The following is a 25367-nucleotide window of genomic DNA, read 5'->3' on the forward strand; positions in this document are numbered from 1 at the left end:
CTGCAAAATGCCCCTTACAATACGAGACACATAAATAATTGCACCATCAACCTTAACATAAATTCTGCATGCTTTACGCTGACTGGATACAATGTTTAAGCATCATTTTCCGCAAATATGAACACTGATTTCTTTTTGTGACATTTATGACAGCAAAAAGAGTGAAGGTAGACGGATGAACAAACAGTGAGTTTTACACTCTGATTCACAATTACATTTACCCGTATGTTTGTAGAACTATAATATCTACCTCGCCTAAGCTTTCTTCTTTTTAAAGCCGTATCATGACTTTTCAAGTGGAATACATCTCATTTGGATGGCAATTTTATTGACTTATGTGCCATTTTAAACTACTCGTAATATATTTTACACTTAGCATTAGATATTTATTTTAAAAATTCAAAGAAACGTTTTTTAAATTTACATATATCTTCAAACTTTGAAATATAGTTAAAAATCAATGATTATTGGAATATTTACTCATCATCAAAATATTTTAAAAAAACATCGAAGAAGATATCGTTCACTCAACAAAAATAATAAAAACATTAAAAGAGAGCCTTGGTTGATGTTAAGTAAATATGAACTGAAATGGAAGAAAAATAGGCCGTTATAGACCCCGCAGTGTTTTGGATATCAAATGTGGAGAAAATGTATAAATGGTAGATAAGTAAAAGGATGGTAAAGTAAACATACCAGAGTTTTGTTGATGTGGTTGTATTAATTAAATATATTATAAATTGTGTATAAGCTATTAAAAGTCCTATGAACTTATGTTTAAGGAATTAAAGTTTAAATCTATGTATCTCGTCCTTAGTTTATAGTTTTCAACTATTTAATACCATAGACGCAACGATCACGTCAAGATAGTTTTAACTACACGAGTAGAAATTGTGGTACGAGCCTTGGCGAGTACTTAAAACCTCTACGAGTGTCGTAAACACTATTTACACGAGTTGCGTACACTACTTTACCTATGACAGTTTTTTAAATTACTAACGATCACGACAGTCGGGACCACGTAATTTTGCAGTTGAGGGAGGAGCCTATTTACCATTATGGGTTTGAATGAACCAATGAGAACCGTGCGGTGTTGCCAAAACTTATAATACCAGCTGATTTGAAAATATAACTTAGTACATTTTAATTAGTGTTGTCAACGGACGATGTAGCAACGTCACACTAGCCTTGTCTTGTGATTGGCTGCCACCAACTTCAAACTTACGTGGTCCCGACTTTAGTCACCACTTCTAAGAGAGGTTATGTTTTCGTTTATAACCTCAACGAATCATTGTGCCTAACACTAATTACACCACTCATTAACAATTAAACGTACAAGAACAACAAGTAACATACAATTCCTAACAGCTAACACAGTTGAATTTCGAAGGATTAAAATTTTACTTCTTTTCTCTCAACCTTGAACCTCATTGGTCCGTTACCCATGTTTTTAAGTCAAAAAATGCTGTAAGGAATACAGTTAAGTGAATATTTCCAATTCTAAGAACTGAACTGAAACGGCTAGTTTATAAAACAGTTGTAGGTAAATATTTTAAATTGATTTAATTTTGCCAAAAAAGTATTAACACCTAAATACCCACCTGAGACGAGATGAAACATTGGGTAAAACATTATAAATCTGACATTCAATTACAGATGGAAAACTCCATTTGTTTTGGTTCATATTTCACGTAAATATAAACAGGCAATTACCAACTGTCATATGCTGCTTCCCGAACTTGTTTCTCTGACTGAATAAAACGTTTCTCATAATAATGTCTCGTTCGTCATCCTTTTTGATTTAAAAGAAGGGTAGCGAAAACTAATGGCGCTGTAGCTATCTACTTTAAACTCCTGCTCATTTTTTTCCGTTACTTTTCTTTGGATTCAAAAAAAGATAACATATTGCGTTGGTATATTATTTGAATTGAAGTTAGTTGGGGTTCATCCAAATTTCGTCATTTAATTTTAAAACAGTCATATAAAAGCATAAGTTATAAAAATGTAATATAAAATAAACTTTACAGCCTAAAGTAAATATTTATAAACAAAATCAGAACAGCCTGAAATTAATTCGGACTATATTCAAGCACATACTTGTTGTATTTGTCAATTTCATCATATTTATATCAACTTTCCAATTAATTTTGTTGTGACTATTTGAAAGTTATCTTACACAATTTTACAGGCTCCAAGCGTATAAAAAATTAATTACTGTACAACATTAGAGATGTTTGTTCCAAATAATATGTAGGATAAATGCATACGTGTAACTCAATTATTTTTTTTTGTGTCTAATCCTAATCCTAATTCAAGCATATAGTTTAAGGTGTTCAAAATTTATTGTAATTATTAAAACTGCCAAGATGAATTAAAACGTACACACATAATTAAAAATTAATTAAAACATCAATTAAAACATGTGATCATTGTTATTTTCCCAACCATTCCTCAAAAAGTCTAGAAGTAAAATAATTTTCATAAGCTTTATTTAAAGACTCGTGAGCTTCGAATCGTATACATCAATGGTTATATAGTCTTACTTATAATCAATGAGAAAATCACAGAGTAAATAACCTAACCTCATAATTATATACAATATTTTTATATTCAAAGCTGTTAGTTATAACAAATTATATTACACTAAAACAAACTAAAGATTTTAAAGACTGCTCAAAAAATTAAATTAAAACATCTAGTATTTTATTATGTATATTTTGAATAATCTCTCATCCTCTTACCGAACAAATGAATTTATCAATGATTATAGCATTACACATAGTATAAATAAGTCAACCCTGCGTATGTCATTTCATTTTCATCCAAATGCTAAATTTGTGTCGAAAACTCTGAATGTTTACAGCTGTTTTAAACAAATTTAAACAAATGGTATTATACCAAAAGCTAGAGTACAATGTTAGCGTCGGCTGCTAAACTTTTTAAAAATTAAAACTTAATTTCAAAAAACCTGAAACCCTAAACTAAAATTATGGCATCGACATTCCCTAGTTCTCAAAATTATCTTTCTTTCAACACAAAAATCATGAAAATCCGTCAAATGGTTGATTCAGAATCGTGAAATAAAAAAGACCCTGTCACGTTTTAATATATAAGATGTTAAACTCAACATGGGATATCTTTACGAAGACTTCATAAATTCAGAGATAAGTAGGGAGTACAGTATAAGGTTATCGTACTGGCCTTTTCAACGGTATTTTTATCATTTTCAGGATGGGCTATAAAGGGCGAGTTTAAGCGTTTTAAGGGCGCAGACGTCCCATTTAAAATCACTACGTCACAGAAAAATGAAATACCACAATAGAACCTTGATAACAAGACCCATGTCGATAAGTCGATAATAAGACTCATTGGGATTATTAAATAAGACTTGTTACTATTACAAGGTTGACTTCTTTTCGAGGCTTGAAATAATACATTATTTTGTTTGGTACATCCGTAGAATCAAACCAAGGGAAAATGAATGAAAATTTGAAAATGACACTTTTGTAAATTTAAAAGTTTTCAAACTGTCAGAATGGGTTACATAAAATAAGGTTTGACGTTTTACGTGTTTAAACAGTCTCTTAACAAAATTAGTTGTCACTTTGTTAACTTCGTTTTAGTTTTTTTAGTCAAAATGTTTTGTGTTAACTTACGCATGTGCTAAATATTGATCAATTAGATGGATTACCTTCATATAGAACTTAAATTATACAAAAAGGAAATTTTTTGTCCAGTACTAGTGAAAACGCACAATTCCCCCGAAACGACTATTACGTAAAATCCGTATATCTATTACTTTCCGTACGTAAATTCTTCAAACCTCAATAGAAATATTTTTTTGAAATTAAAAAGGTTGTACCATTCCCGTTTTAAAAAGTTAACAAACTTAATATATATTCTAGAAATCCTATTTTTAATACATGGTTTTGAACCTATTCCAAGAAACAATTTAATTGAATTGCATTGTTTTGCATTTGATTGTATTCGATTAAATTTAACACATAGCGTTACGCACAACTTTAAGCAACTTTACTCTAATAAGCGTACATTACAATACCCTAAGATTATATTAGGCAAACATTTTATTTTACAAAGAGAACTCCTTTAAATATTTATTAATATTGCGTAAACACAATGTAAAAGCGTAAGCAGGGATACACTATATGATTGATCTAACAGTAATTTTCACTAGTATTACTGGTAATTATACAGATCTCACTTCAACGACAAACAAACTATACTGTTGACTGAATTGTATCTGATTTAATGTGATTATTAACACTAAACGTATTTGAACCTTATTAATTATACAAACAAATACGCCATCGATTATTCCACCAAGCCGTATTTGCTATGATAGTCTAAGCTTATCGTTTTGTCCAATGAATAATTTCGTTGTTTTGTGATGCTCAAAATAATTTTTCTTCAGAACAATAAGTGCAAATTTTAATTTGTACTAAATGTTATTAGCTACACATATTTCTGTGTTTTTGTGGATAAACATATATTTTAATCAATAAATGTATTATTTTAATTGGTACATATATGGTGAAAAGTTGTGCAAATAAAAATATTTATACAAGTTAGCGATGGTGTCATTATAAATCATAGATTCTTTATTCAAAACATACATTTTGCAAGTTAAATAATATATTTTAATACTGTTTATTTCTCTATGCTTTTTTTACTTTTCATGAAGACCGTAGTGATATTTGAAACCCACCATACCCAAATAATATATAAGTAAGAAACTATACTTCTAGTTACCACAATCAAAAAAAACTTATTTGATAATATTAATAATATTTGTTGATGACAAATTATTATGGTATTTTCACCAAATAATTAAAACCTATTTGGTCAACTAAATTTACAAGTTACCCTCTGACATTTCGCTTTAAAGGAATTCAATTTAAGCTTAACAACTAACATAAGCAAAGCCACAGTTCACACGAAATATTTCACGCTCATCCATCAGCTGTGTTTGACTTTGGCCTAACCTTGTTCAGATGTAAAAACTACTTAAAAGTGCCTTAACAATCATTAGTGTCTTAAAAGTGCCTGCACAATCGTTAGTGTCTTAACAATCATTAGTGTCTTAACAATCATTATTGTCTTAAAAGTGCCTTAACAATCATCGGAGTCTTAAAATTGCTTAACAATCATTAGTGTCCGCTATATACTTTAATCAAAATAATGTATTAACATAGTCTAGCTAGAAAAGGCCGTAAAGATTGTTCTAGTATTTTACAAGTAGTGAAATATATTTGTTTATACTAACTATACTGTTTACAGTTATATTTAAATGTGGAGGGTAAAATAGCCTCATATAATGGTATTGTTCTATTGTAAGATCTTTTTATATAATTTTCGGGTTCATTGCCATTACTTCAATAGCAGTTATTAATTTTCCTTCTAAAATGGTACCTAAGCTGCACTCTGCTACAGTTCATTCATGTTCGTGAACACTATAATATTGATTTATACACACATGCTAAAACAGCATTTGGTTAACCGGTTATAAAAGGATGATACCATCAAAAGATTATGAATCAATTGATGGTTATAACTAATTTAATCACACGGGAAAACCTCTAAATTCACGAGGCTAAATAAACAACACAGGAAGGACATGAGGACACGTCCTGGTTGTCAGGAGAGGCTCTCCTGGTAATCCCACAGGATAATACCTCATCCCTCAACACGGAAGGTTTCAGATCCTCAAGGAAATGTAAAAACAACCCTTACATTGAAAACTTCCTAGTAAACAAGAAATAAAGCCAATATTTAAGCTTAATATTATATGCTTTATGCAATATTGTAAACAATTACTGACTCTACTTCGGCTCAAAAAATACTATTGTAAAGCGAGAACAGACAGCAGACTATTGTTTATCAAAAAATAATGGTGCACTGAACGAATAATTATATAAAAAGTTTGCACGTGCAGAGCCCCACTGTCTACACGCATCTTATTTTACTAAAATAAAATCAAGTATCAAGTAGCAAATGAATCCTTATGTTTTTAAGGTACATTGCTTTAAGTGTATCTTAAGCTACACCCAATTCACAGTGTTCAAGAACGAGACTTGCCCAAAAATAAACTATAAATATGCATATCACAAAATTACGACTATATTACGTGATCTACAAATGGACATTTACTTACTCGTTTGACACTGGTCTTTATTGACTCGTACCTGAAAACAATAACAAAATAAGTAATTGCCAAGATATAATGAGACATTCGAATCTAGCTGTCATGCTGTAACGCAATCAACAATGTATAACCTTAAACAAATCATATCGGGAATTATTTTAACACTAACTACCATATAAAAAACATTTAGTTTGATCTACCTGGGAAATTGGTAATTTTCACTTGTTAAAAGGTGACGAAAAATAGATTCGTTCGTGAGGTTAGGTTGCATAAATAAGCAAAATTGTGAGATTTTTTTAAAGTGCTCAAAATTGATAAGGCCATCTAACTTATAATCACCTGACGTAGCAAATATCTTAATACTAGAAAAACAAGATCGTCTATATTTTATCGTTTTACCCAACATAGGTAAACCATTTCTTACAATATAAACCCGGGATTCTTAGGATTTTTCACAAGTGTTTGGATTGAGAGGGTTTTATCGAGGGGAGAATCAAGATAAATGTTATAACGCTGGCTTTTATTGGAATCTGTAGCTGTTCCCTGTGTGTACCGAGTGACTAAGTTACAAAAATTGCTAAAACATATGAATACTAAATGTATTTAAATAAAACTAATGTGCAATGGATAAACAATCAATTTATTCTTAATTTTAACAAATTTAAATATAAAGATAAACGTATAAAAATTCAAAAGCTCTTCAACTAATTGTAGTACTTTTCTTCTAATTAGTTATAAAAATCAACTGGTGAAAAAACTTTTCATAGCAGAAAATCTCAGTGAGTACTATTTGTTCAAATTAATTTGGCTATGATAAGTACAAACTTGTAAAAAACTTGCTTTAAATTGTGATGTTATCAAGAAATCTACAAACCATGGTACTTAGAATCAACACAAAAGAAGCAAAATTGAAAGAAACAATTTACAATATAAATAAATTTTATCGGGAATGGGGTAGGTTTGTTTGTTCTTAAATTTTTTAAATGATTATTTACTCTAAAACTTTGACGTTTGTTTAGGAAATAAAAGGATTATATATAACCTTTGCTGTATCAAACCAGAGATAGTTTTAACTATTTATTTAAATTTACATATATGATGTAAAAGCTACATCCGCTCTTCGAAACTGAATTTTCTTCCCATTACGGAACGCGGGTACAGCAGCTAGTTATAATTTAATGATAAAATATTCATGGTAACTAATAACATTTCATAAGTAGGCTACTACTACTAATCAGGCTTAACTAATCACAAAATACCTCGATAGATTTAATGAAAATGTTTGTCAAAATTGGAGGTTCTCGAAAATTAGACATGAAACTAAGTGGCAGGCAAAGGTTGATTTATAAATCCAGGAATTTAATTACGATAGTGCGTTATTTTGAGACTTCTTGAAATTGGAATGAAAAACAGGTGAGTTTGTAAACGCAAATTGAATGTCACAAAGCAAAGCGCCGGGTTGGCACATGTGCCTTCGCGTTCATAATGGATATTGTGTTTTAAGGAAGATGAGTCCTATGTTACATATTATCATTAATTACACGTACTCCATTATAAATTATTAGTTCGCAGCATTCATCTCCGCTCCACCTTTTTAATTCCCTTTATTTTTATTTTATGAATACCTACATTATAGTTTTAAGTGTGTTTTTTTTTTTTTTTTTTTTTTTTTTTTTTTTAGACCATAACTTCCTTATTTTTTGACCAATTTTCATAACCGATTTTTACCACACGTCTTGTTCTTCAGTGTTAATTAAGGATAATTTTTTACCTCAAAAGTTAATCCTAATATTAAATATGTTTATTTGAGTCTAATGTTACCTGCCTGTCAGTGATGATGCACATATAATATGCTTCGTGTTTTACAATGGGAGTATAACAAATTTACTTAAAATATTCAAGGACTATTTTATAGCCTGTTTGAATTGTAAAACGGTACATATAATTATCATTGGATCATTTAAATAAGCATCTAAAATATATTATTATTTTCAATCGTAGGTAATTATTTTCTATCGTAAGCTTATAGGTGTGTATTGGAGTGGGATCAAAAACTATGCAAAAGTATTCAACTCTCTGCTTGTGTTTTACAAAATCCACTCAACACGGACACTTAAATCGCCCGTTATAGAATTTCATCAAAACTCCCAACTTGTTCAACAATGTGCAACTAACAACCGTATAATCCAGTTTAAAGTTGACCGATGTAATATGCTGAAGTGTTGCATTCCCCGACTTGACCACTTTAAATGTTCTAGTTCACTTGCTTCGGCTGTACTCTTTCAGCAATCGTTGACTATGTAGCTGTTTGTAGTTTGATTAAAACATTTTACCATCCATCATTTTGTACTAAAATCTATGGTTCACTAACTCTTTGGGACAAACACGCAAATACCAATTACGATCTCATGCCACGAGATTATTTGTTACTTGAAACTAAAGTTATGAACATATGTTATTTTTTTAGGAGAAAGTATGATGCAAAAGATTTTTAAATGACAAAAAGTACCTGATTGAATCATGTTTAAAGAACAAAACGTATGAAAATATATTGCATTGATTTAAAATATATTCTTCTAAGGACAGTCGATAACAACAAAGCACCGAGAGTAATCTGTATTGATTTATGAGATAATGATTACCACGCAACTACAGCTATGGAGATAAAATGGCTACCTACAATCATGGTAGTTTGGTCTATCGTTTTCGGTAAAGAAAAACCTATTAGGATATTTGTTGAGGTATCGTTATGTGTATTAATTGAACGAGTCAATATCTAATTTTCCGCCTAAAGATCATAAATTGGTGTTTTCCAATCCTTCCTATTAGTTTGGTAATACTACATTAAGAACCGCGTAAGGACACAAGGTCGAAGTTATTGAAATACTAGGGTAGCGAGTCCCAGTTCCAGACCTAAACCCTACTAAATCCTCTCGTAAGGTCAAGACAACCCTTAAATAACACCGGGAAGTTTATATGTAACCCAGTGAAGAAGAAGATATTTAAATTTATTTAATAACCCCTTTTAAAGTAACAAACTATAGCCCTTTAAAGTAGCAATTTTATAAGGATTTTAAAGGTTGTCACAATGACTCGAACCAACAATAAGTAGTGCAACAGTTCCATATTCTTTGACAAGCTAACTACTACACTTGCTAAACATAAATAACATCAATTGCATCTCTAACCACATAAAACCCGCAACAGTTTATTAATAACAACCTGATTCTTTCTATTAGTAACAAGACTGTGTTACTTGTATCGTGTAATTCAGTTGATATTTATGCAAAACATGAATCACCTATGTACGTATATTTTTTGGCAACGCATTAAAAATGTTGCATCGTAATGGCCTTACTTCATGTTAGGAAGTATGCGACTTCTAACTATCCTAAAAGACTACATTATTCATTCACCACACACAATAAAAGAGTATGACGACAAATCAAGTTTTTATATGAAGGTATGAAGTATTTCAACTACCATGAAACTCCTGTACATCTTTTTATTTAGCATTAAGATTGAAATTCAAACCAAAATTATCCCAAATCAAAAATATTACAACAATAGGTGGACAATTCTTTTTGTCAATCAGTTTTAATAATCTTTAAAAGTATGGTGAATGAAAAATAACTATAACGAAATGTTAAAATTAACCATCGATACTTTAAAGTTAGGACCCATAAGATAACATATATTGTAAAAAGAGAAAATTAAATGTTATTTAACTTTGGTTTTAAATAATTAAGGCAAAAACTCAATTTACTCCTTAGAAACCTAATGCTAATTTGTATGTATTGAATTTTTTCAAATGTGCACGAGAATTCTTAATTCCTTCTCAAAGTATCTAAGCATTGTTAGGCTACAAATTTTGTAAAATGTACACATATTATTGTCTTAGATAAAACAAAAAACATACACTACCAACAAAATGACAGTAAAGTAAATTCTTTTACACTTGGTATTTACACATTTCCGAAACACTAGCTTCCCTATAAAGTTTACGAGGGTTTCTAATATACATTATAAAGCCAAGAGAGAGTTTTAAAGACAATCCTGCCGGAAACCCAGTATTTAAGTCCACCCTCTAACCTTTCCTGGCCACATGGCAGTCTTTCTACCCATGATACCAAATATAATACCCTTGTCCATCTACCAATTTCATCTTTTTAACTATTTTATATGGAAAGATGAATTTGTATTGTTACAAGTCAGGAGCCCCGCGCAACAATAGCCAGGCGCCGTCTCAAAAGGGTTGTTTGTTTTCACGGGTTTCTCCTAGCGCACCACGGATAGACAATAGACCCATGTCAACGGACTACCTCAATAGGGGCCCTAGAACCTTCTACACTTCTACGGCGTAAACACCTTTGTCTAGGCTACCAGGGGTCTCTAGAATGTTCCACGGCAAGCTTATATAAGGGACCGTCTTCCGGCACACGGAGTTGAGTTGAGTTGAGCCTTCCGAGAATCGTCGCGGCAAGCGCGTGTCAGTGACCAGTGCTAGTGCTAGTGGTAGAGACAGTGTAGTGACACTAGTGACAGTGTAGTGACAGTGCTGTAACAGAAGTAGTGATAAATCCTGTAAAGGTTAGCTGTAAGTAGAATCATTGTAAATTAGAATAGGCTTTAGCTAGGTTTAGATAGGGTTAGGTAGGTGTTAGGTAATTCTAATATCTGTAAATATAGAATAATTAGTGTAAATAAATAGTTATTATAAAATCGCCAAGTTTTATTTGTAAAGAACCTGCTAAGCCCGCAACAATTGGTGTCAGAAAGCGGCATTATTTTGGCGATTTTATTTGTAAAATATTGAGTTTTATTTTAGTTGTATTAGAATTAGTAAAGAATCAGGGTCTTTGTTACATATTAGTAATTTGTGTCAAATTTGTTTACAAAGGACAAAATCATTTATTGTAAAATTATTTTAATTGTTTTGCATAAAATGGCTTTCAAAGGTGTAAAACTTGATGAATTAAAAGTAGCTGATCTTAGGAGAGAATTAGAAGAACGAGATCTAGATACTAGTGGAACTAAATCAGCCATTCAGGCACGCCTTAAACAAGCTTTAATTGATGCAGGTGAAGATCTGGATAACGTTTTATTTGAAACATCTGATGTCAATAAAATGCTTAAAAACTTGGAGTCAAAAATTTCAGAAAGTAGTAAAACATTAGAGTCAAAAATATCAGAAACTAGTAAGAACCTAGAAGCTAATATTGAATCAAAAATGTCAGAAAATAACAAAAACTTAGAGTCAAAAATGTCAGAAACTAGTAAAGCATTAGAAAACCTAGAAGCTAATATTGAGTCTAAAATGTCAGAAAATAACAAAAGCTTAGAAGCTAGCATTGAGGCAAAAATGTCAAATGTAGAATCAAAAATGCTGAAAAAATTAGATGAGTATTCGAGCAAAGTTGATAGTTTAGAAAGTAGAATGAATGAAATGGATGAGAAATTTAATTGTTTAGAAAAAAATCTAGAAGATAGGTTAGTTGATAAGCTCAGGCAGGAGATGGCTGCATCGGGAAGCTTCACACCTGCGTCATCGGCTAGCACGGACAAATTTCGGCCGGATAACGCCCCAGAAACGATCTCCAAGCCAGCGCCCACCATTGCTGCCGTTGCCCCACAGAACATCGTTCCTCACTTCGATGGCAAAACCCCCTGGGATGACTACATGCTTCTCTTCGAGACAGCGGCTATGGTACATGGGTGGACTGAGGAGACAAAGGCTTCAGCACTGTGCCTTGCACTACGGGGCGATGCGTTAGCAGTTCTGCATGCTATGCCAATGGCGGAGCGGAAGAATTTCCCAGAACTAGTGAAGAGATTGGACATGCGCTTTGGGCATCGACACATGGACCAGCTCTACCGATCTCAACTGCGGAACCGGATCCAGAAGCCAAGCGAGTCACTCCAGGAGTTCGAAGCCGACATTGCTCGCCTGGTGAGAAACGCCTATCCATCGGTCACGGATGATGTCTACGAGAGCTTGGCAGTGGATAATTTCCTAGACGGACTACGTGAACCCGAGACTCAACAGGCAGTGAAGCTCGCCAGACCAAAGACACGGAGTGACGCACTGACACAGGCGCTGGAGTTCGAGGCTGTACGGCAGTCGGTGAGAGGTCAGCCTCGAGTCCGTGTGGCAGACGCAGAACCTACAACTCCACTGGACATCGAGGACCTGGTAGAGAGAGTTCTGGAGGCACTCAAAAATCGTCACCGGCAGGCACGCTGTTTGAACTGCGGAGAGATGGGGCGTCCCCGGACTAAGCCTCATTCAATCCCTCCAGGATCGAAGCAGGAGTATGACTTCGAGTCAAATCATCGCACTGGGCCGGGCCATAAGAAGGCGGATGCACTCTTCAGAAGACAATGTGGAGACAGTGACAATCATTGTGCGCGCAAGGAAGACTACAGTGCATCGGTTCGTCGTGTGATCGTTATTAACGACGAAAAGGACGAGAAGCTTTCAGAGGACCGGAAGGGGGACCCAGACCTAAGGCACATTATGCAGTGGAAGATGGACAATAAAGGAAGATCATCGGGGCAGGATGTGGCTCCCTTGTCAAAGAACGGGAAGATGATGGACGAGAAAGTCCGTCGCAACATATCTGGAGCAAGTGACAGGATGAGGGAGAGGTACGACGTGAAGGCCGAGAAAGGAGGGTTCAGACCTGGAGACCTCGTGTGGCTACACAATCCCCGAAGGCGTCGTGGATATTCGCCAAATCTCCAGAACTCGTGGGAAGGACCTTATGAAGTTATTTCCCGTCTAAATGACGTCATCTATCGGATTAAGAGGCAACCAGACGGCAAACCCATATTAGTCCATTTCAACATGCTTGCATCCTACAACGGGGATCACGGCAAACAAGAGGAACAGCAAGTTCGGAACCTCTCATCCGAGCCAAGAGACATCGTGCCTGAGAGACGTGGAAATGAAGGACCGAGGCTGTTATACAAGGACCTCTTCACTTTGCCAGTGGAATATGCCTTGGCCCACTGCGTAGCAGAAGGCCTGAGAGCGTCGCGAGGTATAGCCACAGTCTTCAGGAAAAAGTTTGGAGGGACTGAAGATCTCGAGCGTCAGAGACCCGCCATTGGCACCACCCTTAACCTGAAGCGCAATGGACGGCATCTGTTCTACCTCGTAACCAAGGAGACGTCAAGCCAGAAGCCGTCCTACGAATCGTTGAAGAAAAGCCTGCAAGACCTGCGAGACAAGCTCCTTCGGATTGGAATAAAAAAGCTTGCTATTCCCAGGCTGGGATGTGGTTATGACGGACTGGAATGGAGGATTGTGAGAAATATGGTGCGGGAACTTTTTAAGGACACTGGCATCGAAATTGTGGTCTGCGTATACAACCCATGGGGAACCTCCGGTGGACCAGAAGATCGCAAGCTTCAGGGGAAATCTGTTCTGGGACAGAACAGTCTTAAGGAGGGGGTAGTGTTACAAGTCAGGAGCCCCGCGCAACAATAGCCAGGCGCCGTCTCAAAAGGGTTGTTTGTTTTCACGGGTTTCTCCTAGCGCACCACGGATAGACAATAGACCCATGTCAACGGACTACCTCAATAGGGGCCCTAGAACCTTCTACACTTCTACGGCGTAAACACCTTTGTCTAGGCTACCAGGGGTCTCTAGAATGTTCCACGGCAAGCTTATATAAGGGACCGTCTTCCGGCACACGGAGTTGAGTTGAGTTGAGCCTTCCGAGAATCGTCGCAGCAAGCGCGTGTCAGTGACCAGTGCTAGTGCTAGTGGCAGTGACAGTGTAGTGTCGGTGTAGAGACAGTGTAGTGACACTAGTGACAGTGTAGTGACAGTGCTGTAACAGAAGTAGTGATAAATCCTGTAAAGGTTAGCTGTAAGTAGAATCATTGTAAATTAGAATAGGCTTTAGCTAGGTTTAGATAGGGTTAGGTAGGTGTTAGGTAATTCTAATATCTGTAAATATAGAATAATTAGTGTAAATAAATAGTTATTATAAAATCGCCAAGTTTTATTTGTAAAGAACCTGCTAAGCCCGCAACAGTATAATGTATTTTTTCAGATTTGCAAATTTTGAGAAATTATTCTTGGCGTTTCTTTTCAAAACACTTTTATTGTGTTTAAAACTTTAAATGGTAAAAATTGATAACATTTTGATCTTACAATTTTATAATTCGTTGATTCCAAACCCCAAATAGTACTTGATTTACTATACATTTTGCTAGTTTAGTCAAACATAATTTTTAGACCAAGGTGTAAAAATGTCCATCGTACTATCTATAAGTCTTTGTTTACACACAATTTTACTAGTAGATATCATCATTTTAACGGGTCATGAAATCGTTGTTAGATGGTAACAAGGTCAGAAAACCATAGCAAAAAACTAAAAATACCTCTGACGTATTTACAAAAAAGTGAGAGAGGTTGTAAAATATAAAAAAAGGTTGGTGTCAGGTATTAATAATGTAAACTCCAATACATTTAATACATAAAAAAAAAACTCTTTGCATGCTATGAATTCAATTTATATTGGTGATCATAAGCCTTATCAAATGGTTACATAGGCACGATAAGTATACCGTACTAATCGTCAGATACCTATACACGTTCCTATAAAGGAAGGACCATTGTCAGGACCCTTGCAACACAACAGGCAATATTAACCGAAGGGTGGCAACTACATTGTAACGGACATGGAGGGAACTAATCACAGCCCTTGCAAAGAAAATACCGGTCATAACCGTGTGATATACTAGGTTCAACTGTAACCAATGCGAGTTTAAATAAAGTAAGAGCACCTATATAGTAAATATTCTAATAGTTTTTAAAGTGGTTATTCACAAATTTACCAGGCCTTATTTGAGAAAAAAATCCTCTAACACTGTATTTATCACCCTTTGAACTCTTTTGAGTTGAGGAATATAGTATTGTGAAAAATTGTAACAAATCTATTCAATTTCATCCAATAAAGAAGAACACACAACCTGCAGTGTCTATATAATATATTGGAAATTAATCCTCAAAACGGTTGACCACCATAAAAAGGATGTGTTTGTTTGAATCGAACTAAGTAAAAATGTTTACTTAGATATAATTTTAAAATATATAACTTTGGAAACAGTTTTTCGACCTAGCACAGGACTATTTGACAAATTACTTTAGGCTAGCCCTAGAGAGTCGCAGCATTATCACATATATATAATCCAACTGTGATTGGCTGGGTTTGAATTTAGGACCTATGGACCTGAAAACCCCCCTCTAAGCACAGTAAATAGTATTACAAATTACATTATGTGTTATTTTTATTTTACTGATTTATCTTAGGTGTATTAGTAAGTAATCAATGAGAATATATGTACTGATTTGTATAGAATCAATACTTGAAGTTGATCAATCATATTGTTATAGCCTATAACGTATAAACCTAAATGGTCACTATGACATTAATATTTGTTTGGTTATAAAACTTATAAAAATCAATTTTCTGTAAAGAGAGCATTTATGATAATGAGGTGAAATAGTTTGTGAATAACTTTGACTTTACCTGTAATTTTAATATGTATTAAAAATCTTTAAAGAATGAGACTAATTTGACAAAATGCTAAAAAGAATTTCTAAATGTCACAAATTTACTAGTTTTTGACATGATAGGAATTTTCAGTCTTCTTATGTTAAGACTATATTTGTTTCATGTCAATTAAAAATAATGCTTTCCGTTATGTAATTGACAATTTAAGAACTAAATTATACCTACTAAACAATTTTTCTATACAAGTGTAATCCTTTTTTCCTTATTGACCTATCAACACAGGTTATATGTTAATTTATTTTTAATGCATTTCGATGCATTTTAACCTTTTGTAATTTTGCTACATTGAGTACAACAGTAAACGCAAGATGACATTGGACAAGTTTTACATTCAATATATCCCAGGTTCGTCTTAATCCAAGGATTAAACTGTCTTTAGCGAGCTAAACCAGTTTTAATTACTTTTGCTCTCCCCAAGCAAAATCCTGTACAAAGATTGAAGTAATGCCTCAAAATCTTGGTTCCATTCCTAACATTGTTTCAAGTAGCGTAAATAAATAAAAAATATCAGGTAAAAATTACACGTGTATAAAGTAATAAAATATGTTTTACGATTTAAATTATAATAGCAAAAATATCATCCCTCTTTAATAAGATGTTCCAATTTTAACTAAATTCATATGTATTTTTAAAATTTTCGATTTAGTGCAGGTTATGTTTGTACCATATCCATGTTGAACCTAGTCCAAGACACGTTTGTTGGAAGTGTGACATTTAATTTGTACTCTACTCTCACCACCTGTTTTCATTCATATTTTTGTTTAATTCATTTCATGTTAGTCACTTTGGTTCCACGTTCTATAATAATCGTAAGATATGCAAGAAAAATCGCGTCTATGAAACCAAGTACCGTGGTGAACCAAAAAATCCATCCTTACCTAAAATATAATATGTTATATATTAAATAAGTTTGTAAACATATGTTTTTACTAAAAGTCCTTTTTACTATTGACATAGATAATTGTATTGGTATTTTAACAATACAACACTCAATCACTTAACTTACTTGTTTAGAAATGTAAACTAAAGATATTTGAAGGAAATCAGGATTCCAAATCTTAAATTACGTGTTAAATAAAAACACAATTAAGGTGTAATGTTATTTTTTACAATATTTTTTTAATCCAGTTACACTCAACTTAAAAAATATAGCTCCATATGTAGGATAGAAAACACATTGTGCTATAAAATGCATCCCTAAGCAAACATACAATCTTTTCAAACATGAAAACGTGTCATGCATGATTAAACACGTATTTATATGAGTAAAATAGATCATAGAAAATGATACTTTAAAACCAATCGAACTGCAAATGATAATCTGATTGAATTAATTTAATAACACTAAACACATGAAGATAAACATCACTATTTATACAAACTAATGAAATTGATTATTCCACTAAATCTGTATTTCACCTTCCTCAGTCAAGGCTTATCGTTTAATCCATCAAATAGTTTTCAGTTTATTTAATGAACTCAGAATAATCATTTAAACTAACATTTTATTTATATAACCAGTATTTAAAACGTGTATACACGTACAGTTTTAGTATTTCATTGCTTGAAATAAATCAGTATTTAGTAGTTAAGGAAAAAAGTAAAGTTATTTTTTTAAATCTAATTATGAGACGGACAGATTGGTTACGGACCTTTAGTAACCTTTAGTATGCAATGAAAAATAAGTGAGTTATAAATATTTGTTTTATTAAATCCGATAAATTTAAGGAATACGAACAAAAAATGCTACCGATCAATATACTATTTATTTTTAGAAAACCCCGTTATCCATACTTATTGTACCTGACATATCTACATACAGTGAACCATTTCTTACAACATAAAACAGAGATTCTTCTATCGTTCGAGAGTTGAATTGAGAGGATGTTATCGAGGGAAGAATCAATATACATGTTATATCGCTATAGCTTTTATAGAAATCTGTAGTTCCTTTCTTTGAAAACTAGTACAATGATGATATAGAGGTTTCTTGACATACAGAGACTATTGACTTTTAAAGATACGTATAACTGTAGCAAATTTGGTACAAAAACAATAAAGTCACTATAAGTTTTCGTTCGAATTATTGTTTATTTTTTTCAGTGATGTTTAAAATTTTTTTGCATATTGAAAATGACTCTGTACTCTCATGAAGTAACGAATTCAAAGGGAAAATATTGCAGTTAACCAATGTATTTCATACTAAATAGGGTTGTGTTAGCTTAGTTATTGGTGTCGTGTAGTCAGAGCAACGGGTTCGACTAATAGTATATCGACAAAATATTTCTGGGGTCTCTTGGGTTACATTAGTTTAACTAAAATATCTGCTCCAGATGCACTGACCTTAATGAACTCCACACCACCGTATGTTTCCGATATTACTATCTAAAACTAAGCTCTCTGTTCACCGATGTGAATAAATCAGATTACTTTTAAGTAGATAGTAATTACAACATGTAATAATTTGTAAATATGAAAAACCCTAAACCGTTAAAATATTTTCACAATATTCAGTAGTAAAACAAGTACACAATATAGTAAGTATACAATATAGGACCTACAACGTATGGGAGTAATAATCAAAATTGTAATTGTCATATTTAAAAGGATAGAATAATTTAAGTTGTGTTTAATATAAATATATCAATACAAGATTATTCGGTGAAGTAAACACGATAGAAAAGTGGCTCTGGAAATATCAAGAATATCAATAAAAAATAACGATACTAGAAACATTATATAACAATAGATGGAAACGAAATTTAAAAATAGAATTACAATAAGAGAGAATCAATGTCGTAAAAAATTACCTATTTAAACAACCTAATAATACGAAACGCTACATATTCAACTATAAAATCTGTTTCTCTCAAAAAAATGCACGATTTACAGCTAACAATGACAATACCGAAATTAATCAATGTAGCAGAAAATAATACAACAATAGAGGAACCACGTGATTTATTCCGGTGTTTAGTTTCCCGCCAAACTGTTAGCTACTTCCGGTCACGTGACACCGAGCTGTGTTGAAAAATGACGTCACGGATACGCGCTATTTCCGTCTCACTTTACCCGACTCTCTGTCTACCTTTCCCTCTGTTCACATTGGTTCAGTATATTCACACACACGGAAAACTTTATCTATGAACTCGTTTATTATCTAAATATAAGATGGATAAAATAATCACTTACAGAGAAAAATATTGTCAGGTACCCTCCAAACAAAAGTATCTGTAAAGACTACTTATATTTCCCGGGGCGAAATCACTTTGTCAAGATTTTTTTTACTTTTATTAAGCCACTGTCTTGGTTAAATTTACTTTTTCGTTTATTTTACACTGTTTCAATAATTGATTGCATTTTTGCTTCTGTGGTATTGTAAAATTTGTCAAGGTGTGGAAAAAAAGAAATCCTTTGTTCTTGACATATTAATCGCTTGAGTGATTGATTCCCTCAAGATAATAATTGTAAAACGATTTTTAATAACTGTTACATTAAAATGTTTAGGAGTTTTTGAGTGTGCCAAAGAAATCAGAAATCAGAAAATCTTTATTGTTTCATATATTGATTTTCAAAGATTACTCACAGAGTAAACTAAAAGTAACTTAGATTAACTAACTTACACACTTGTGAATTATTTAACGTTGAAATAATTCATAACCAGGTTGAGACCTGTTTGGGGTGTTCTATTACGTACATATACTACATATAAAACAGCTCAAAGACTGTATAAGATACTGTAATCTCTTTCTTCAAACTGCTGAATTTAACTTAAAAAGAAACCCAAAAAAGAAGTGAAATTATTAAAATATTTGAATACATCATGGGTAAATTTAAAGCTTATTTAGAGTATTGGTTAAGTAAATATATATTCCTGTTAAATAACGCATGTAGATTTTATTTTACGTTTAGTGAAACCGGTTTTTTTTAACTCAAGATCAAACTATAAATACAGTAAGTTACAAAACTAACAAACTAAAGTCACATGCCACTCGACACAGGCAATTATACGTAGAACCTTGATAAAGAGACTCTCAGGGGGATTATCAAATAAGACTTGTTATCAAGGTTGACTTCTTATCGAGGTTTGCAATAACATGTTAACTAGAGGGTAAAATAAATTCAAGGGGATTTGAAAATGACACTTGTCATCAAGGGCTACTTGTTATCGAGGGTCTTGTTATCAAGGCTCCACTGTATAGTCTTTTATTGAGTCTACATATAGTTTAATCAACCCCCGACTTTTTCAACAATGCGCAACTAACAAGCGAATCCAGTTTAAAGTTGACTTATGTATATGCTGAAGTGTTGAATTCCACTTGAAACACTGTGTGGCTTGACCACTTTACATATTCCAGTTTGTTATAAGCAACCTACACTTTTGGTAGCTGTAAAGACGATTTAATTTAAACCCAATTAAAATTAATCATGCTTCATATAAAATTAAAATTAGCGTAACCTTTGGTGTAATATGTTTTGGGTAAGAAAACTAATTAAATACATAACAGGAATAAACTTGCAAATTCATTAAACAGTAACCAATTGGACTCAGGTGCTATGGCACTTGTGTTTATGTTTAAGGTAGCACAATGCACAACTTGAGTTGCAGACCCATTTATAAAAACAAACAAGGAAAGATTTATTGGATCAGGAGAGCTTTCCTTGTTTTGGAGAGCTTTCTCGAGTAAAATGCATACTATTCAACTTTAGGTACATATTATTTTGATGACAAAACTAATTAGCATTTTGGATTAAAGTCAGCAGGAATGAAAACCAAGAAGGCGAGCGAAATATTCAAAAAGTAATACTTCATTTAAACTTGTGTAAGCTAATGTAAGGTCGAGGACTTATTGAAATACTAGGGTAGCGAGTCAGACAGTTCCGGACCTAAACCCTACTAAATCCTCTCGCAGGGTCAAGACAACCCTTACTGCTATATGATAACACCAGGGAAAGTTTTTATGTAACTGGATGCAAAATATGTTAATATTTATTTCGTAGATTACAGAAATTTCCAAATATCTTTTCATTAATTAATTAAGTTTTAAGATTTAATTTATTAATTAACTGTTGCTCAAATGGAACCTAAAATGGAATTTCGAATTATTTAATGAAAATTGAAATTTACAAAGCGGAATATTTTTATATGTAATACTTACATAATTCACACTAAGCCCTTGATTGCTGTTGACATGGCTTCGTCTATTATAAGGCCCGGTGAGACAAACGTGGCAACGTCGCAAACCCGTCCTACTACAGCGGTTTCACTTGTTCAAAATAAAGTCTGCGCAAAAGTATTTCTGTTATTATCAAGACAATAGGTCAGCCGGTGCGACGTTGCCACACACCAACGCCGTTGCCTTATATAAAAGGAGGCTATACTGTTGCCAAAGGTTCAAGATTTTTTCACCAGCCGTTCATAATAATTCATAATTTTTAAAATATTCCGTTTCAAACGTATAACTACTAACAAGAATCCTACTAGTATTGTTTGGACTTCTCGGAAAAAAATTGCAAAAACTCTTGTCTCCAACCAACTAAAGGTAGACGCCTTACTCTTAGTATAAAATGGCGTTTTATATCTTATATAAAATACACTAACGGAGAAAAACTTACATAATAAGACTTTAATCAAAGTAAGTAAAGTTATTAAAGAAAATTTATTTTTTAAGCACATGAATCGACATTCTTTTTCCTAAACGTACCTTTACTTAGTGTCCAGTAACATAAACTTTCTTATTGTAAAATTGTCATAAAGAAAAAAAAGTTACGTGTAATATACGTTGAAAAATGTCATTGTGTCACCCTAATCACGTGTTACGCCCGTGTCTTTCATTAACATTCCAAACGCATCGTTCCTGTTCACATTGGCGTGGCTGGTGGATTATTAATGATGATATCACAGTCCGTAATTAATTCATACGTGTGCTGTATACAGTGTCCAGCGTGTAGCCCTTGTCCTGGGGTTGTGGGGATGAGAACATCCCCTCTTTAAGGGAGTGGCTCAACCCTTGTACAGGCATTTGTCATGTCTCTATCAACAGCGTAGGTTGCAATAGCTATTGGCGTTATCATACTTGCTTGCAAATAGCAACCTACGTAAAAAGGGGTGGTAAAGGAATGCATTTCGTGATCGTTTCTAATATACATTGCAAAAGCCAAGAGAGAGTTTTAAAGATAATTCTGCCGGAAACCCAGTATTTAAGTCCACCCTCCAACCTTTCCTGACCAGATAACAATCCTCATAACCATGTAATGGTATGAAACTCCTTTGTCTCACCACCCTTTGTAAGCATGAAAACTGGTTTCAACTCAAAAATAAATAAATAAATTGTTTTTCTCCAATATTTCAAAATGTTTTCATTGTCTCCATTTCTGTAGATATCTTTGAGAACATGAGATGTAAAAAATCATCAATAAACAACTTAAAACTGTATACGGAATTTGGTTGTAACTGGATATTAAAAAAGTCTTCTATTACAGCAAAGGGCGCTGCAATAAAAACACAAAATATATCAAAAGTTAGTCATGAGAAATGTTACTTAAAATAATTGTTGTACGTAATTGGTTCTCCTTCAATATTAAGTGTAAACTACGCGTAAATAACCATTTCATCAGTGGAAACTCCCGAATACTGTCTTCTTTTAAGGTCAACTTTTGGAGCCATAATGTCTTATTAGAGTAATCATATTTTAGGCCTTTTGTAGTAATTTTAATCTTACAACTTAAGGTAGGATATAAAGTCAGTTTGTCTTTGATTTTCCAAATTTTAGTATTAAGCTTATACACATAAAAGCGATAGTAACATAAATAAAATAAATCAAGGATACTACACCACCAATACATATTCTTTTTTGTATTTCTAAAATATGTGTTAACGTGCCTATATACCTTTCGAAATGATAGATTTTATGGTATTGCTCTTAATTCAGCATCTCTATTGTTGATATATACTACGATTCCCATGCAACCCTCACTCTCCTCTCTCAAGGGAGGAGTAAATACGGCTCCAAGGTTTCCTTCAAGTGTTGGGATTGGGTATTGAGTGGAGGGAATCAGAATGAATGTTACTTAACCTAGACGTCTATTGCAATCTGTAGCTCTCTTCCACTTATACGGGAAACTTTGTCTCGTGCATACTCGTACAAACTTTGCAAATAAATCTAATACCTGCTGAAAGAGTTACCAGATTAATACAGTGAACATTTCAAAGGAAATGTATATTATAAAACTGAACGAAATGTTCTTTTAGTTCTAATAAACTGAAATTAAAAATAATTCCGTTGAAAACATTTAGGTAATATCTGTATCTGCAGACGTATAAAACCAATGGGTACTGTGAAATTAGGACTGAAATTTTACCCAAAGAAATAACTTACTCCCGTTTATCAGGACATAGGTCAGCCAGTGAAGAATAAGTTGATTAGCCACACTAATTTGAGATGATAAGAATAAATTATTTAATTTTAAAAGGCTGAATTGCAATTGATACCTTAATTGTTTTAATATCTAACTTTAAGGTATTTTAAGATTATTTTATTTGGAAACTCGTTTCCCAGATCACACTTGCAATGTTGTAGGAGTTTTGATCCGTCAAGTTGATTTAATATTTGACAAATTTATTATGGTTTTGAACAGTAACTTCCCCTCGTGGCTTTAGGGCTAAGAGTACCACGCAAATCCTATTGGTATGGGTTCAGCTTGGTCTTATGTGTTCGCTGGTATGGGTTACGTGTGTGTAGCTTGATCACGCATATATTAACGCGTGACAGAGATTTCACAATTATTAATTTTCAGTCCCCATAGCATTTAGAGAACTTATATTGTGTATTGCTTTGTTAGCCAGCCTGTGCGAAAACCGTTTTAGGATTCTATCAGTATACGCCTGTTGAATTTTAGTAACAAGTTTTTTTTTCTTCGGGGAGCTAAAACTGCAATCAAAATCCTTATTTAAAAATAATAAAAATATATTGAAACATATTTTTCCCAAATATTATAAAAGTCATAATAGTAAGAAATATTAAGGTTTCAATTTCTTACAAAATGAGTAATGACAAACTGTTTTCAAAAGTCACCAATTTCGCAAATCAAGCTCCTAACTTTTTTAAATGGGCTCTAAGGAATGTGGCTTAAGGCTCCTTAGGTATGTTTTTCAAAATTAATTATTTTTACCTGCAAATTTTATGATTGACAAATCTTCCATATATTACATCAATGATATCTTCATGAATTTCGACTTTCTAACGAATTGCCCGTATCAAAAAATTTTTAATATAAATTCAAAAATTCTATAGAGACAGGATCAATTTAATCATACCATTCAATGTGAGTATATAGATTAGAACACAGCTATTCAGTTAGCCCAACTAGAGTGGGAGAAATGTCGAGTTTAGTCCCTAGAATGGACAGGACAAGTCCCAACTCCTTGAAATTACTCCCGTTATATGCATCACTGAACATTTAACAACATCCAACTTCAACTAATTTCAGCTTTACAAATAGTTCGAGTGGATCCCCGTTTTACATTGAATTAATCAATGGAAATGCTTTATGTTCGACCAATCAAAACTCCTTCGAGACAATAATTTCGGAAAGTTTCATAAAGTTTTTGACTTCGTAATTTATTTTCACTGTTACATTATTATGTCATCGATAATTATATGTTAGGTGAACTAGGTAATTTTTAGGGTATTAGATATAAGCTCTGGACGTAACCTGTTATTGTGATATTATTTACCTCATATAATATGATTGACGTTATATTAACAAATTTCTATTTATTAATACAATATAAGGAAGTCTGAATAATTTAAATTTAATTTATTGCCTAGTCCAACATTAGGGCATAGTTCAACTTATATTTTTAACTAACCAATAAGCTAGCGTAAAAAGATTATTTCTTTTACATTATAATCACATAAACATAAGTAATATGTCTTCTATATACATTGAAAGAATAAGTTGTAGACTTTTGAAATTAGCATTAAGAGATATACGCCACAGAGTTATACCACGGTTAATAATCAATAAGATTACTTTATTTTCCTAACTACATTCTTTGTTTGAAGATCAGTTTTAGACGTGGCGGAATTGTATTTGAGGGAATATTGTGTGAAGTGTCTATCATAATTGGTAAAGAACAAAACCTTTAATCCCTTATACTTTTTACATTCATTCTTCTATGAGTAGCATTATCATTTCTTTAAAAAATACAAGTATTCTGTCTTTTGTATGTTCCCAAGTGATCTTTTAGATTTCCGTTGTCGACAGAGGGATCCAATATGACTGTCCTATTTTTGTGTTGGCCTATTTTGAGGGTTTTATATTTGAAACTCTTGCCAGGCATTTGAAATTGATTGGCCCATCGGACTTTACCACTTGGTGTTTATTAAAACCAGATATTTCAGCTGGCATCTTCCAGCTGGAGCACGGCTTAAATCGTTAAAAACAAATTTTATTGTCCGTATTTTAGCCCTGGGTGGCTTTCTAATGTTTTCTTATTTGTAATTATATATAAATTAATATATATATATATAATTTAAATTTGAAATTGAAATATAATAGTGGTACTATTTATTTAAATGTTATACCAAAGAACTTGGATTTTAAGATTT

At 32.9% G+C, this 25367-nt stretch overlaps 1 protein-coding gene across 18 annotated transcripts in view; it reads right to left on the reverse strand.

Annotated features, from left to right (window-relative positions):
* LOC128987958 (CUGBP Elav-like family member 1) overlaps positions 1-25367 on the reverse strand; it is a 696992-nt gene that overhangs the window by 546847 nt on the left and 124778 nt on the right. Inside the window, exon 1 of one of the 18 annotated variants that reach the window (XM_054409096.1) lies at positions 6173-6203. The exons of the other annotated variants lie outside the window; for them this stretch is intronic. The gene's annotated coding sequence lies outside the window, so the exon portion shown is untranslated. Of the gene's footprint in view, positions 1-6172; positions 6204-25367 lie in introns of those variants that run through there. 18 annotated transcript variants of the gene reach the window in all.

Source organism: Macrosteles quadrilineatus, unplaced genomic scaffold, assembly GCF_028750875.1.
Source record: "Macrosteles quadrilineatus isolate MER2022 unplaced genomic scaffold, UCM_ALF_1.0 Scaffold_2__2_contigs__length_208266976, whole genome shotgun sequence".
Taxonomy (NCBI): domain Eukaryota; kingdom Metazoa; phylum Arthropoda; class Insecta; order Hemiptera; family Cicadellidae; genus Macrosteles; species Macrosteles quadrilineatus.